At 37.4% G+C, this 17,365-nt stretch overlaps 1 pseudogene; it reads left to right on the top strand.

The window, feature by feature from the left end:
• Positions 1-375: 375 nt before the first annotated feature.
• Positions 376-1,186, top strand: LOC127209494 (40S ribosomal protein S3a-like; annotated as a pseudogene).
• Positions 1,187-17,365: the final 16,179 nt, after the last annotated feature.

Genomic DNA, 17,365 nt, shown 5'->3' with positions numbered 1-17,365 from the left:
AGCCTGTCACATATATTCATGTTATAATTTACCTTATTAGAGCCTTGGCTTTCTTACATTTGCTCTTGTCCTCCCATAGGTTTTGGACCTAGTCTACCCTCATAACTGGCTTTGGCATATGGGAAGTAGTGAAATATAAGTGTCGTGATTCTGAGACTGAGAACCAGGTGGTCTTGGACCTTACATTATCATCCTCTCCGAACACCAGGAGGTGAGAAAGCTGGTCCGGTTACTGGGAATGGAAGAAGGCATGCAGGAAAATCTCCACTTACTAGGATTGGCCCTGGCTACTCACATGCCACCAGGAACATCTGGACTCTTCTGATACAGGAGTGAAAGGGTAAGTACAGCTCTTTTGGCTCTCTGAGAAGCCCCATGGTTGTCAGCAAGAATGAGTGCCTAAGGCAGGGGGGCAAGAAGGGAGCCAAGGAGAGGGGCTTGATCTATTTTCTGAGAAAAACTGGTGTGATATGAAAGCTTCATCTACATTCAATATTAGAAACATTGGAAAAAGCATAGTCACAAGGACTCAAGGAACCAAAATTGCATCTGATGGCCTCAAGGAATGTGTGTTTGGTGTGAGCCTTGCTGATTGCAGAATGATGAAGCTGAGTTTAGAAAATTCAAGCTAATTGCTGAGAAATGTTCAGGGCAAAAACTGACTAACTTCCATAGCATGGATCTTACCGGGGCACAAAATGTGTCCCATGGTCAAAAAGTAGCCGACCACGATTGAAGCTCATGTCGATGCCAAGACAATCAATGGTTATTTGCTCCCTCTTTTCTGTGATGGTTTCACCAAAGAACCAGAAACCTGATACAAAAGACTTGCTATGCACATCACCAGCAGCCTGCCAGATCCAGGAGAAGGGAGTGGGAATCATGACCCAAGAGGTGCAGACAAATGACTGGAAGGAAGTGGTTAATAAAGTGATTCAAAACAGTATTGGAAAAGACTTTCTAAAAAAAATAGCTAAAATATAAAGTAGCTTGCCAGGCCATTAATCCTCTGCATGATGGCTTTGTTAGAAGAGTGAAAATGCTGAAGAAACCCAAGTTCGAATTGGGAAAACTAATGGAGCTCCATGGTGAAAGTGGCAGTTCTGGAAAAACAACTGGTGACGACACAGGTGCTGAAGTTGAATGAGCTGATGGACATAAACCATCAGTCCCAGGATATGTTTAAAATCCAGATTTATTAGTGGTGACAAATAAAAAGTACTACTTGTGGAGGAAAAGGAGTACATACAAGAGACTCTAGAGACATTTCACAGACATATATATATATATATATATATATATATATATATATATATACACATACACACACACACTTATATATATATATATATACACATATATATATATACATACACACACACACACACACACACACACACACTTAATATGTATCAAAATATTTTTTGGAGCCCTGGTGTCTTGGGCTTGTTATACAGCAATATTTAACTAAAGCTGTATTATAACAATGTCAAATATTGAGAAAGTATGAATAGATGTAGTTAATATTAATTATCACATTATTGTTAACCTTATTGTTGATTTCACAATGTAATTATTACACGTAAAACCGTAAAAAATTAGGATGTCACATCGTAAAAGATAATTCAGGTCAGCTGAGGTAGCACACATCTGTAATCTCAGAATCTGGGCAGTTGAGTGAGAATGGTCAGGAGCTAAAGTTTATTCTTGACTTCATCTATAGCTACATTGTAAATTCCTGATTATCCTAGACTATATAAGACCTTGGTCCATAAGCTTTTCTCAAAAAAGATATTTCAAAGGCCTAAGTATTAAGCTATAACTTCAGCATTCTTTTACAGACAGGGTGCAATTGTAACCCATGTTTATAATTTCTCTACCTTACTACTTGTTAGCAATTTTATTCATAATTTAACATGAATATTATTTAACTGAAATTAATATAAACTATGAAGTTCCCAGATGTTAAAATTCATTTTGTTTTAGCACCGAAAAGTAATTCAGATTCTCTTATGATTAAAGAGAGAATTTAGGTGGCATTACTCATTTGCTGGTGTTGACAACAATGACAAAGCAAGGCAATTGAATGCTTGTTTCGGGGGCAATATTTGGTTCCACTTGTCCTGACACCATCCTTCGGTGTCACTTGTTGAAGAAGGCTCTTGAAAGTCATCTGCAGAGCCAAACATAGAGGGCTCTTATCTAAAAGGAACTGCTTGTCTCCATCTATGACTCAGATTATTTCTTTGCATATTAAATTACAAGAGACAGTTCCAGCTGGATCCATCAATGTATTTATAACTCAGCCACACAATTTTTTTTCCAGGCAGAAAACTTGGCAAACAGGCTCCCAGCTTGGCTTCAACTTTCAAAACTGGGAACAGAAAAATAATCGTGGCAGTTATTATATCAAACTTCTTGTTTAAATTATGAATATAATGGAAAAATTTGAATCTCCTGGCACATTATTTCTGCCATAGGAGAAAGAGGAAGGGGAGTGATACAGCCTGCTCTAGTTTCGTTCATATCCCTTACATGCTAGCCAGGTGGTAAACTATCTCTAATAAGCTTATATTAAGCTAGTGATATTGTCCCTGCAATTATCATTTAATGTCCTGCCATTGTGTCTTGTATAACATTTAGATCGCAAGGCTAGATGTGTTAGCTACAGTTCCTCATTAACCACTGAAATTCAGCACAATTTGACATGGTAACATACTTAGGGTACAGGTTTGTCACCTTTAATTGACATATGGCTTTGTCTTTTAACATAATTATATTAGGAATTTTGTAAAACATATATGAATTAAAGTTCTTTCATCTGGAAGAATTTGTTTTATATACATGTCAGACCTTACTATTTGACTTAGAGGGTGACAAAAAATTGAAGGCATGCCAATGTAAAGCACTTGGTGTAATCATGCAAATTTGTAAGGGTAGGGTTCCAGCTCCAGGTGTGGTTTTAATATAGTAATGAAAATAGGATTTTCTCTATATTTTGTGACCATTTTTGAAGGTGAGATTCCTCTCTTTCACTAACACTGAGAAATCAACTTAAGCCTTGAACACTTTCTATAAGAGGATTTTTCATTTCACAGTAATTAGTTACAATTCTTGAGTTGAGGTCATTTGGGTGTTAATAAACTATTTGCTGTAGCTAATGTCAAAGGATATACTGAAATGCTCAACTTGTATAAAGAATCCTACAGCAAAATTAGAGCTACTACCTATAAGAGTGTGTAAAATTCTACTTATGCTCTTTTTGATATTTTTGATACTAAAACTGAGGAGCTTGTTGTAATTAAGAGACGTGGGATAAAGATTACTCTGGAAGTTGTACTGGCTAGGCTTTTTATTGCTGTGGCAAATACCCAAGATGGCTCAGTGGTTAAGAGCACTGACTGTTCTTCCAGAGGTCCTGAGTTCAACCCCCAGCAACCACGTGGTGGCTCACAACCGTCTATACCCTCTAATGCCCTCTTCTGGCCTGCAAGTGTATGTGCAGGCAGAGCACTGTACACATAATAAATAAAGAAGTAATTTTTTAAAGAAAGAAAACAATATAAAGGAAGGAAATTTTGTTTTATCCAAGGTTGGTTAGCTCCATGTTTCTGGGTCAGTGTGGATTTAGAACAGCCATTATTGCTGGACATGATGAAAGAGGCTTCTTACCTCATTACAGGCAGGAAGCTCTGGAAAAGGTTGGAAGAAGAAAGGCACAAGATACATTTATATGGCTAAAATATCTTATCTAGATATAAGCTTCCTCAAATCTAGCCACAACCTCAAACAATGCTACCGTGTTATGCATCTGTCAATAAATGATTCTACTTCTTATATCAGTATTCAGGACCAGTTTCATTTCAATGATGGCATCCACCATCTAAGGCCAACCCTTCAACATGTGCACACACTTTGGAGTCATTTTATAGCCAAACTAAAAGAGAAATGTAAGTGTAAGCTTGAAAACTCTTCCAGAAGTCTGAAACTACTTCAATTAGATAGATATCATTTCAGAAAAATTGTACATCCAATCTAGTGGGTTATACGAAAATAAACACTATAAAGTGTGTGTTTTCAAGAGCCTTGCCTGAGCAATTTTCTTCCATCATTTGAATTGGATTTCTGTGTCCTGCCCAATTTCCTGTTTTCCTACTTTTTGAATCTAGAGAATGTCTCTGTTTAACATCAATATTATATGTTTTCAAAGTATATTTTATGACTTAAATAAACACAGCGCTTACCTTCCCAGATAGCTTATAAAAGTTTTGAAATCCATGTCTGTAACTCATCCATACTTTGTGTTTGAGAGCCAAGACTGGGGAACAGAACAGAAGGGAAGCTCATTAAATGTTAGTGGAATAAATAAGCAGGAACATGCTAATTTGTTAATTCTGTCAGCAGCTGGGACCACAGACTATTATTTTAGCTAGCTAATAGCTTGATTTTTAAATAAATATTTAAGTGTGTTTAAAATTTATAATGTAGATTTAATTTTTCTATTAAATAGACAGATATGGGATAACATATTATCCCATAGGAAAATGTTAGACTTTTATTTTCTCAGATAAAGAAGAGAACTAAATGCTAATAGCATGTGGATGTTGATAGCATTGTTGTTGTGTGTGCGTGTGGGCACAAGCATGTGTGTATGTGTATGTGTGTTTATTGGGCTAACACAAATAATTCATCTCTCTTTTCAACATATATGTGCTAAGTGCTTCAACGTTGTCCTAAAATGTACTATATACCACACTACTTTAGAGATTAGAAAATGTATTTGAAGAGCCAAGCATTCAATGAGGAGGAAATCATCTTTAAATGCAGCGTCCCACTGAAAGTGAATAGTTTCTTCACCTTGCCCGTTGCCATGACCCCCTATTGTCTGTGGAATGAACTAGTTTTCACTCAGTTCTGGTATAGCCATGTTACATACACCCAACAGCAAATGTACATGAAACTTTTTTTAAAATTTTTTTTATTAATTTATTCTTGTTACATCTCAATGGTTATCCCATCCCTTGTATCCTCCCATTCTTCCCTCCCTCCCATTTTCCCCTTACTCCCCTTCCCTATGACTGTTCCTGACGGGGATTACCTCCCCCTGTATATGCTCATAGGGTATCAAGTCTCTTCTTGGTAACCTGTTGTCCTTCCTCTGAGTGCCACCAGGTCTCCCCCTCCAGGGGACATGGTCAAATGTGAGTACATGAAACTCTTGCTGAGGAAAATGTTACTGAATAAAAATGATCTTGGGAAAGATTTAGAAATTTAGATGTGTCCTACTTCTGCTGTAGTGTTGCCAATGCATGTGGTATTTGGTTTTCTTCATTAAATTTACTGTTAGTCTATGTAAGCATACATAAGGGAATGCAAATGCAACTCTTACCAGATAGTATATTTTCAGTTCAATTTCAGAGAAAGTTGTAGATTTTCCCTATGCTGATAAATGTAATGAAAGCTGAAGCACCATATATCTGTTGAAATTCATGAATGAGTCTAGCATTTATAAATGTGTGTATGAAAAATATTGCCTACTGATTATCCAACCCACTGTATGTCAGTAAAAAAAAGAATAAAAAATTTTTTCACATATGAAATTGATTGTCATATTTTCCAGAGTGTTTCTGATAATAATGTTTCTATTCACCCATAGCTATTATTCAATCCTCTGAAAACAGTAACTGACCAAAGCCTTATCTGGCAAAATCTTAATTGCATGCCTTGTCTAAAATCATCCTGAAGGCAAACTGCTCACTGTTTTGGGTTCTCAATTGTTTCTGGTGGATAATTACACTCAAGTGAGATGCTCAGAGTGAGATCACCAGAGAGCACCAACATTATCTACAGAGAGCACTCTCTGTCTGAGTGACGTAGAAAACAGTTGTCATGTCTCTACAAGTTCAAAGGTACTCCTCTAGATCCAACAGTTCTAGCTCTTTACCACAGGAATTCCACATGTAGAACAGTGAGACATTAATTTGTGCTATTTAAATCTCTTAGTCTATGGCATGTTGGTATAGTAACATGAGCTGACTCTGTACATATACATTTATGAACAGTGAGGAAATATTTTCTTTCCTTCTTTTCTTTCTATTTTATTGTTTTAGTTTGTTGGTTTGGGTTTGGGGAGGTGATTATTTATTTGTTTTTGCAGGAATTCATGTACTCTTGGCTGACCTGGGTCTTGCTTTGTAGATTATAATGCCTGGACCTCACAGGGAACAGCTTGACTCTCCCTCGTCAGTGGTAGCAGTAAAGGCATACACCACCATACCCTCTTCAAACACTGTCTTTGCCTTTGAATAGTGACTTTGAGTGGTTGAATATGAAACTTGCTGAGGGTCCTGAAATAAATGAAAGATACTGCATAAGCTTCAGTTTCAGATGACCCATTTTCTTATGATATATTCAGTTATGAAAAAGCATGTTCTATGGGATGACCAGTATACAGTGAAAGGAATGGAATATAACTGACCATCTTATGTTCAAGTATAATTTATTTCTTTATGAAGTTTTGAATGTCAAAAACACTAAATGCAGATATTGTATAAGGCTGGATTAAGATCTTAGGCATGATCAATGGCTACGCATCAGATAGTCATTTCCTTTTAGGGTGTCTCTATGGCACAGTGTGAGATGTACCACAAAGCACTGAATCCCAAGGAAACCTAGGAAGAACCAAGAGCTATAGTCATTGGGTGTCTTCATGCTTTTTCCTCATAAAATAGCATGATAAAAGCAACTTATGGGAGAAATCAGTTATTCTAGCTCATAATTAAAGTCCATCACTTCAGGAAGACAAAGTGGATGGACCCTGAAATAGCTAGTCACTTCTATGTCAAGCACATGGAAAGAATGAATGCATGCTTACTCCCTCCTCATTCAACCCATGAATGGTGTTGCCCACACTCAAACAGGATGTTCCTACCTCAGTTAACATAATTCCTCACATGAGCACCCCAAAGCCAACCTGATCTAGACAGCTCCTATTCCAGATACCTTTCCCAACTGATCTGAGATTGGGACACATTAACTAGTGAAAACAGAATCTTCAGAAATGCTGTTTTTTTTTTTTTTTAATTTTTCATTTATTTTTCTGTCATATATTATATCGCATACCACAGCATCCCTCTCTTCTCTCTTCCCAGTCCTTCCTATCAACTTCTCCTCTGTTTACCTTTATAAAAGTGCAGGACTCCCAGGAATATCAACCAAATATAGGATTTCCAAGTTACAATAAGACTAGGTACCTCCCCTCATAGAAAACCCATCCAGTCAACTAACCTGGGCCCATAGGGACTTAAAGAGACAAAACCAACAACCAGAAGTCCTATGTGGGTCTGACCTAGAGTTTCTACATATATGTTATTCTTGTGTAGCTTGGTCTTCTTGTGGGACTCCTACCTGTGAGCACAAAGGATGCCTTTGGCTTTTTGCCTGCTTTTTTGGGGGACGCTTTTCTTCCTTGTCCCTTATTACAAGAAGCTTCTATTTTCACCAGTGTGATGGTTGGTTTGTCACTTGAGCTTCACTTAAGAATACGTAATGAGCCTGGTATCCCGCTATGTACTTAGCTTGTTTGTCTAACCATTCTTTAAGGGAACAGTGTAGAAATAAACTTCACTTGTGTTGGATGTAATTGGTGTTTCCAACATAGGCAAATCATTGCTTTAATCCATTGAGTTATATATTCTTCTATCCCACTGATGCAGACAGCAGTGTGTGTGTGTGTGTGTGTGTGTGTGTGTGTGTGTGTGTGTGTTGTGATAATTATTTGCTGAAAAAAAAAAAGCAAAGAAGTCGATGTGATATTATACAATAAAGACCTGCAATAAATATTGCAATTAATATATGGATATTGTTTGATAAAAAGTATGTTGTAGTATGGAGTGTTTGGATGCAGTTGAGGAGTAAATTATTTCTTATGTTGTCCAATAAATACAGAGTAAATTCCATTGTTGGGAATGAGAGACAGAGCAAGCAGCAGCATTGAGACAGATTTAAAATACACAGGCAATGGAGGAGGACAGACAAGAGGCAGGCATAGACAGACACACAGCAGACAAACTACAGACAAGCTGAAGCCTACAAACTGTGGACAAAGAGAAACACACACACACACACACACACACACACACACACACACACACAAACCTAGAGAATTCAAATTTGGGCTTGCTTTTGGTCAAATTAATTCAAGTAGGAATGCTATGTATTCATTAATGGCCACTGATGCATTTCGATATCTCTGAGGTTATATTTAATGTGTTTACCAGGCCCAGTCCATAATTTTATAGATATGTGGCAGATATTTTCTCATCCTTCCTCACCTCAGGGCAGCAGCTTCTTCAGTTCCCTGGCCTTTAACCATCTTATTTTGAAATAGTAAAATATCTACGAGAAAAGACAGTATTGATAATTCGAAATTAAATATATGGCTCTCATGTGTCAGTTTAATTGGATAAGGTAACATGAATGTGTATACAATTGTGTGTGTGTGTGTGTGTGTGTGTGTGTGTGTGTGTACAATTCAGAGAAGTAAACGGTGGCTTTCATCATTTTTCCTAGAGGCAGTACTGTGAAGTTGGACTGGGTTATTATGGGGTCTAGACTGAGAAGGAGCATCTAAGATCTGTGGATCACTATGGAGAAAGGGGTAAAATTGTTAGCCAAAGCACCATCCGACTGCCAATTAAGAGAATATCAGGGTTCTTTTTGTGGCCAGAGTAGAAGCTATTCTCCACAACTATAATACAAGTGATATCCACTGATGCAAGAAATAGGATAAAATATCTTTTAGACATGGTGATCCAGAAGCAGTTCCACTAAGAAGTTGAAGCAGAAAAAGTTAGAGGCACAGATACAAATAATAGTATTTGATCTGGGTAGCCTTCAAGAGCAGTTATCTTTTCCCACCAAGATTCTTGTGCATAATGAACTCACTACAAGATCCAACAGTCAAGCAGGAATTAAAATGTTGCTCTAATTAGTATGGATTGAAAATAACAGTGAAGTCCTTGCTGTCCTTTTCACTTAGCCTTGGCCCTCATGTTTGCTTGAATTTACTAAAGCTTTTTGTACTTTCTTTCAGATTCTAAGACGAGGTTATATTCTTTTACAAACTATGCTTTTGGGCATGCAGAAATCAGTCACCTCTGTTTGAATTACTTTCTTTTTCATGTTTTAAATTCATGCTCACTTTCAGATATGTGTTACAATATAACTTTATTAAAATATCTTTTTTTTTTTATTATTCTCATAGTTAGCCTGGGTTATTCCCTGTGATCATAGCACGTACTCTTTTTGTTGATGAACTTATCTCAATTTATAAATTATGAGTTTATTTGTGTGCATAGTGACTAATGTCTGCTTATTCCCGTAGAAACAAAGGCCCTTTGAAAGCACAGGGAATATCTATATACAAGGGAGATGCCGTGGAATACCAAAACATGTTGACCCATATTTGGCATTGAAGAAATATTCATAAATTTATTACTCAATTAGTCATAAAATAATTAAGTCGTTGCTTGAAAATAGTGGTACTTAAAGCTAACTGTAGGTTCCTCTGTGGATATGAAATCTCTGCCATGGTAAGATTCCTCTGTAATTCTGCTGGTACCAAGAAATGAGATTGTGTCTATTTTGGTATCACTGAGTCATATCCCCATACTAAGTCTTACAATAATTTACTTTTATCGAAACATGGTACCACAAAAGTCGCATTTCCCTCTTGGTTTAGACATTGTCACCTTTCTGACAAAGGAATCTAGAATAGAAATGCACAATGTCACCAATAAATGCTTGGGCACACTCAAGTGCTGTGACTTCTTTGCACAGACTTTTCTCTGCACAGACGAATATCATGTGCTTGCTGGAGGGTGTTGAAAGAGAAGCCTACAACAGCAAGCAATATCATTAAAGTGACTGACATTGACTTGAGCCTGGAACCCAAAGGCAGCAGCCGACAGGGATGAGCAGAAAGGAGGGAAAATACAGGACAAGAGCAGTTACAGAAGCCCAAAGCAGCAGACCGCAAACACCTTCTGGGGTTAACAAGAGCTCATAGCAAGTGGCACCAGAGATCTTTGTAACAGAGCAACAGCTGGTGGTGGAATCAGCAAATGCTAAAGAAATATCCCCTCCCTCCCATTGTAATGCCTGAGATGAGAGGCACGATAAGAAACGATCATATGCATTTTGATGTCTTTTTTAGTCATCTCTGAGGAGAGTGTTCACTGGAACAAAAGCTCATTTATTAAATAATGCTTGCTCTGAGCAGACATTGTTCTTCGTCCTGTACTTCTGCTAATTAGTAAGTTCAACAACCCTGATATGTAAGTGCCTACACGACCTGTCACAGTTACTTTTTTTTTTTTTTTTTTATTGCTGTACTAAGATAGTGTTAAGATAGCATGACAAAGGCAGCTTAGAGAAGAAGCAGCTTACTGGGGGCTTACAGTTTCAGATGATGAGCCCATGACAGTCGTGACAGGATGCAAGGCAGCAGCATGCAGGCATGGTGCTGGAACAACTGCTCATCCTCCATCCTGATTTGCAAACACAAGGTAGAGAAAGAGATACAGGGCAACCTGCTGTCCTTCTTCTAAGTGCCACCAGGTCTCCCCCTCCAGGGGGCATGGTTGCCAAGAAGAGACTTGATACCCTATGAGAATATACAGGGGGAGGTAATCCCCCTCAGGAACAGTCATAGGGGAGGGGAATAATGGGAAAATGGGGGGGGGGAGGGAGGAATGGGAGGATACAAGGGATGGGATAAACATTGAGATGTAACAAGAATACATTAATAAAAAAAAAAAAAAAAAAAAAAAGAGATACATGGCAATGGCCTGTGCTCTTGAAGCCTCAAAGCCTGCCTCCAATAACATCTCTGTCAATAAAGCCACGTCTCCTAATAGGTCCCAAACAGTTCCAAAAACCAGGGAGAAGACATTCAAATATATGAGCCTATGGGGGCCATTCTCTTTAATTTACCATAGCCTCACCTATTTTCAATTGAAGTTCTGATGCATAATAATCCTGAAAATGTGTGCAAAATTACATAGTTAAATTAATATTCAATTAACTATGGTACTACATGTTATGTATACAGTCATGCTATATGTTAGGATGGTAATTCTGGACCTAACTACATACTTGATAGTCTCATGGGATTACAATGGAGCTGAAAAATTACTGTTTCACAATGGTACCATATCTATTAGAATGTGACATAAATGACTTCAGTGCTATCCATTCCTTGTAAAAGTATGCTTGCTAGTGAACAGTATAGGTAGCAATATCAGCATATATCTTTTTAAATTTTTTAATATTTTATTAATTTATTCATATTACATCTCAATTGCTAGCCTGTCCCTTGTATCCTCCCATTCCTCCCTCCCTCCCGCTTTCCCCTACTCCCCTCCCCTATGTCATAGGTGGATCCCAGTGAATTTGAGGTAAAAGTACTCTACAGAGTGTGTGCTAAATGGTGGGACCTTGTCCCAAAGTTTGCCCCCCAAGAGAGAAAAGAATAGTATGTACTTAATAATGGTGATACGGATTTATGCACTTACTATACCACCATCATTATTTTAGAAAGACTCTAAATACCCCTATCACTGTAATATTCTGTACCACTTATTTCCAAAAACTGCTTTAGAAAAATTGCTCGTTATACAAACACAACCTTCATATATCTTAAGTTTAAAATATCTTTTTTTGTATCACATCATACCTACACATGGTATAGCCATACACACACACACACACACACACACACACACACACACACACACACACACATGCACGCACGCACGCACACACACACCCTTCATGTCCTGAATGAAAGAATCAATGGAAAAAGTCTCATATGATCACTGATTACTGAGAAATTCCAGTGAGTCCAAGGAGCAGGTGGGAAGAGAAAGTGAAAAGAGGCATATCCTGACCACAGGCAGCTCTTCACCTAGCCAGAAATTGGGGAGAGGATTGTTACTCTCTCTAAGGCTCTCTTCTATTCTGCTCAGGTACTGGATGCGATCTGGTAAATATGTTTGACAGTAATGTTTATTGTGATTTCTGGGACAATGTTCTAATTCTGCACAAGATTGCCATGAATGTATACTTTTATGATACATGTATCTGTGAAAAGGCAATGATAGCTATGGAGTCTGTTTTAATTAATACAAATGCTTTGGTGAGAAAGGTTGACATGACATTTTGCATGGTAAGAGAGATTCATATAGTATTAAGACCCAGATTCAAACCCAATTCTAACAGTTTCAAGGCTGTGAACTTGGCTTCCGTTGCTCTAGATCACTAATTATAGCCACATGCACATTTACAATGAGTGTGCTTTCACAGTGGACAGTTGTGAGGGGTTCAGTATTAATAAATAGGTAAAGCTGGAGAGCCTTCACAGAGCAAGCCATTACTGGTGTCATTCCTGGAAAACATGAGAAGCATTCAATAATTGGTACGAATGACAAGGTGCTCTTCCTTAACTATTTGTCTTAACAGAACACTCTTCGAAAGGACAGATGGGAACAGATTTTATAAAAGAAAGAAAAATATATTTGCATGAAATAAAAAAAAATTTCACAGACGTTTGCGCTGCTTCAGATGTCTTTGTGGGCAGAAATAGTTCTTTTCAAAGCTGATTATGCCATGATAGAAATATGTGATGTGGATTTTCTTTGGCAATAATCTCAGTCACTTATTGCACAGGCCCAACCCCTCTCTTGTCTACAGTGTCCTCAACTTCTAGCTCAACTTCTGAGCGTATTTATCTTTGGCAAGACCCAAAGAGTCTCTCTGCTCTAAGATGATGATGGGCAGAGTAATGGATTGTACAGGGCCTGAAACACAGATGGCCACTCCCCTCAAACACAAGCCTACCTCAGTGTCTCATGCCCCCCTCCAACGCAGCTAGTGTGAGTTCTCCACGTGTCTTCTCGCGCCTTTATCTCAGAGTGGCGCCTGCTCAGTCTTCAAGACCCCGACTCTCTATTTTACAGCGAAATGGCCTCAAAACTAAAATATCAAATATATGGATGTTCTCAGGTAATGTGGGGGGCACAGGCTTATCACCCTGGAGCCCCAGAGGCAGTGTTAGGGAGTGCACAAACACAAGTTCAAGTCCCAAGGTTCGGACTACATAATGACTCTAGACTGGCCTCACCTGCATTCTGAAGCAGTGTGTCAATAGATAAGTAAAAAAAATATAAAGGATTTAATTTTCCCACATAGTTTATTGTACTTTTATTTAATTTTAAACTATTTAAAACTATTCAATTTTACAACACCCCAATTTGAAGTAAAGCTTTTTTACTTTTCATTTGGAAAAACATAATTTAAAGGTAAAATTTAGATGTCAGATCTCTTTTCACTTATAGAGTTGTGTGTGTGTGTGTGTGTGTGTGTGTGTGTGTGTTCATGTATATATGTTGTTGTTGTATGTGTGTGTCTGTTCATGTATATTTGTTGTTGTTGTTGTTAACACTTAGAATTGTTTCTCCCCACTTACGGGTAAGAATACATTTCTGTCTTCTTACATTCATCTGGGTCTCAGAATATGTATCTCTGTTGCTCAGCTATTAAGTGACTTGTTTTGTGGATTTCCTGGGCTAAATGAGAGGAGTCATGTAAATAAGCCTTTGGCTGCTACTAGTCATTGTGATATGTTGGTAACAATAGTTAGTACTCTTTTGATAGGAGTCATGAGTTAATGTGTGTGTCTATTACTACTTCTAGTAGGATTCATGAATGCATGGGACAATTTATTTTTGCAGTTTGTGTATATGATTTCTTTTTCACTTTAAAGAATATGAGAATGTTATGTGCCTTTTAAAGGGAGCTGTAATCATGTTTGTTCAGCCAAGGGAATATATTAATGACAGACCAAACCAATAGTTTCATTTATATTTCCTTGATGAAACAAAATTTTTATTTGGGTTAGTTGCAGGAGCATGGGTGAATCAAAAGCAACTACCTTACTAAAAAGCATACCTCCCCCTCCCCCAGTTTGGTGATAACTCATGAAAGCTGAAGCTCTAAAATGTCCTCAACAATACGAATAGGCTCCACCAAAGTGTCTCTCTTCCCCAATGACTATTTTCTGCTTTTACAAAGTGTGTGTGTGTATGCGGACAGCTTCAAAGTCACACACACACACACACACACACACACACACACACACACACACACAGTCCAAATTTTATGGGCCTCTCTTTCCTCTTTCACTTCACAGCGGAGGGCATGCAATTCTTCATTAGCTGATTCTCCTTTTTGTCTGCAAGCCTACCTGACTCCATGCTGTAGAATATGGCGCCCAGTCTTCACGTTGCTCTCAGGGCCTGCATTTGGAGGAGTCATTTGTGTTGCTTCTAAACTGAGTACCTCTACACTATAACTCCTGGTAATTCAAAGACATCTGAGTATTTTGTACCATTTACAATGCTGCATTTTGAAAGAGATTCTTTTCTTTCTAGTGGCATTTTATTGGAAAGATTTCCCACCATGGGACTAAATCAATTTTAGCTGATCAGTCATTGAGTTATGTGAATAAAATTATAGCACATAATTCTTTTAATTTATTTATACACTTTTATAGATCCCTGAAATTAGCATTATACAAGGAATTTAATTTCTGTTCAATAAATTGTGGAATAATGACTGATGCCAATGTTCATTTAGGTAGTATGGTATATGCCAGATTAAATATTGTTTTCCTTGACCCTGCTGCAAGTTTAACTATAATTCTATGCCCATGAAAATTTCTCAGCTGAGAAAGGCCATAACTTTGCTGATGTGGACAATCTTCAACGTGACTTAGTACTTTAACCCCTCATTTCTCAACTGGGCTTAGTTAATTAAATGGAACTATGTGGGAAATTTTGTCTCTCTTTCTTGTAGAATTTGTGATGGAGTGGCTCCTCAGATTTCAGTGTTCGGGCTCCAGCAGATTGCTGAGAAAAATTACCATTTCTTTGGATAAAAGGGGCTAAAATATTTTATTTCAAGAAAGTATTCAGATGATTAAATATACAACTTAATTGGAAGACTTTCTATTAAGTGAATATTTGAATTTATTAGTCCAGATTATCGAATTCACTACAGCTTTTCATTTATTCCTTCATACATGACTAACCTGTGGAGGAAATATAACGTCAAGAACCAGGCAAAGAAAATGAGCTACAGAAGTATTTATGGTGTGAACTATTGTTTTCTTTTTAAATAAACTTCAGCTTTATAACATATAAAAATTTATAACCTTTGTTTCTTTTTCTTACAAAATTTTCATACACAAATAAACAAATACATACACAAGGTGTGGGGGGAGAGACAGAGAGAAAGAGAGAGAAAGAGAGAGAGAGAGAGAGAGAGAGAGAGAGAGAGAGAGAGAGAGAGAGAGAGAGAGAGAGAATTGTGCTTTAATTGATAAATGCCTTCCATGGGGTCATGCACAAGAATCCTCAGTTCCCAATTAGTGATGTTGTTTGAGGAAGTAATGGAACCTCTAAGATGTGAAACCTTACTGGAGGAAATTCATCACTGAGGGCATGCCCTCAGTTTTATAGCCTTGCCCAACTTCCTGTTCTAGCTACTTCCTGTGTGCAGTTGAGATGATATTAGCCAGTCTCCTGTTCCGAAGGCCTGCTGCTGTGCCTTTCCCATTATGATGGTTAGCCATCCAGAATGTTAAGACAAAATAAGTTCTCTCATTTGGAAATTTCTTTTGAACAGAGAGTTTTTATCACAGCATCAAATATTAATTAATACAAAAGATCTCTGGGAGAAGCACAAAATGTAGATTAAAAAAAAAAAAAAAAAACCAGCTTGGAGATAATTGATTGCCAACATTTTGGTTATAATTTTAAGATGAGAAGTGAAGAATGAAAGTTTTGTAATTCAATGAGTTAAATTACTCACCAGAAAAACAAGGCTTAGTTCTGAGGATTCACACACATACAAATGATGGTGGGGGAACACCCCAGGTTTTTAAAATAATGATATGGGCCATTCAGATTCTCTTACAGGAAAATAATCACTATCACATTGTAATAAATATGAAAGCTGATGACTTATACATAAAGCTCTTTCAGGCCCATTTCTATAACTTCTTAGTCTAGATGATATTCCATGATACTTTCTTCAAATTATGGGAGAAAACATTTATTCAAAGAAATAACCAAAATATGATATTCTCCTTGTGGGTAAACTCTAATATCCTCTTACTTATTGGGTTCCTAGACATTCTATTGGCTCTTCATTGTAATGTGAGATTTTCCCTGCTTGTCTATGCATGTTTTCTCCTCTGTCACTTTACAGGAGTCCTACCAAAAAGTCTGTTACTGTGTATACTGTAGCACTATCTCTTCCAGGTAATGCAACATATGCACATTTTGAGAATATAAACAAGAAGGAAGACAACTGCATCAAGTGTCTTTAACAAGCCTCCATTGTTATTCAAGTGTGCAAGGATGCTCTGTGACCTCCCCGTAGCCATTGGTTCATATGAGTTTTACATGAAGAAGGAACACTTTCATGTAGGCCAAATTATTGATTTTCAAAGTGCTTATGCTATAGTTAGGAGAACAAGTCTATGTAAAGATACTAAATGTCACTGTGTTATCCTTTCTCATAATAAAAAGTGCCAATAAGTAAAGGCAGAAATCACACACCTGTGTCCCTTGAGATAAGCAGTTTTAAAATAATAAATGCAGATATTTATTGTAATCATCACATGCTGTAGATGTGTAACTATATCAGCATGCCTATATGTGTATCTCATGAACAATATGAATAGATTCAGCACCATTTAAATTCTACCCACCATCAATTGCATGATGCAGATATGCTCACACTGGTTCAGGGAGATGAGATGGCCTGACAGGTGTCACTGTGGCCATCCTCCACGGTATCTACTGAGTATTTAAAACATAGCAGATATTTTGCTGGGTGTTATTTATCTATAACTGAACTCAAAAGTTAGAGCAACTTTTTCATATTGATATCATCATAACATCCACTTTTCAAACATGCAAGCCAAGCCTGCAGAGTGTGAACAAGCATCCAAGGTCACACTGTTGAAAGGTACCAGCTGCATGATGCCGATGATTCTGATGAATGGATTCATTTTGTTGAGCTCCAACTCAAAGGCCATTGTTTTTTTCCCCCTAAGATTCCTAAGAGCAATATTAGAAAACACAGAAGCTGGGAGGAGTTGTATCTTTTATTCTCCTTACATGCCTTCTTGGAATAGATGGTCAACATTGATCTAATTGTAAAGAACACATCTTTATTTCACTGTCCAATCATATATATACTCTTTATGAATACAGATGTTCTGGCTTTCTTTCTC

This window comes from Acomys russatus, chromosome 26 (assembly GCF_903995435.1).
Source record: "Acomys russatus chromosome 26, mAcoRus1.1, whole genome shotgun sequence".
In the NCBI taxonomy this organism is placed as follows: Eukaryota; Metazoa; Chordata; class Mammalia; order Rodentia; family Muridae; genus Acomys; species Acomys russatus.
The sequence above is the reverse complement of the archived record's forward strand: the minus strand, read 5'-3'. Positions and strand labels throughout refer to the sequence as shown.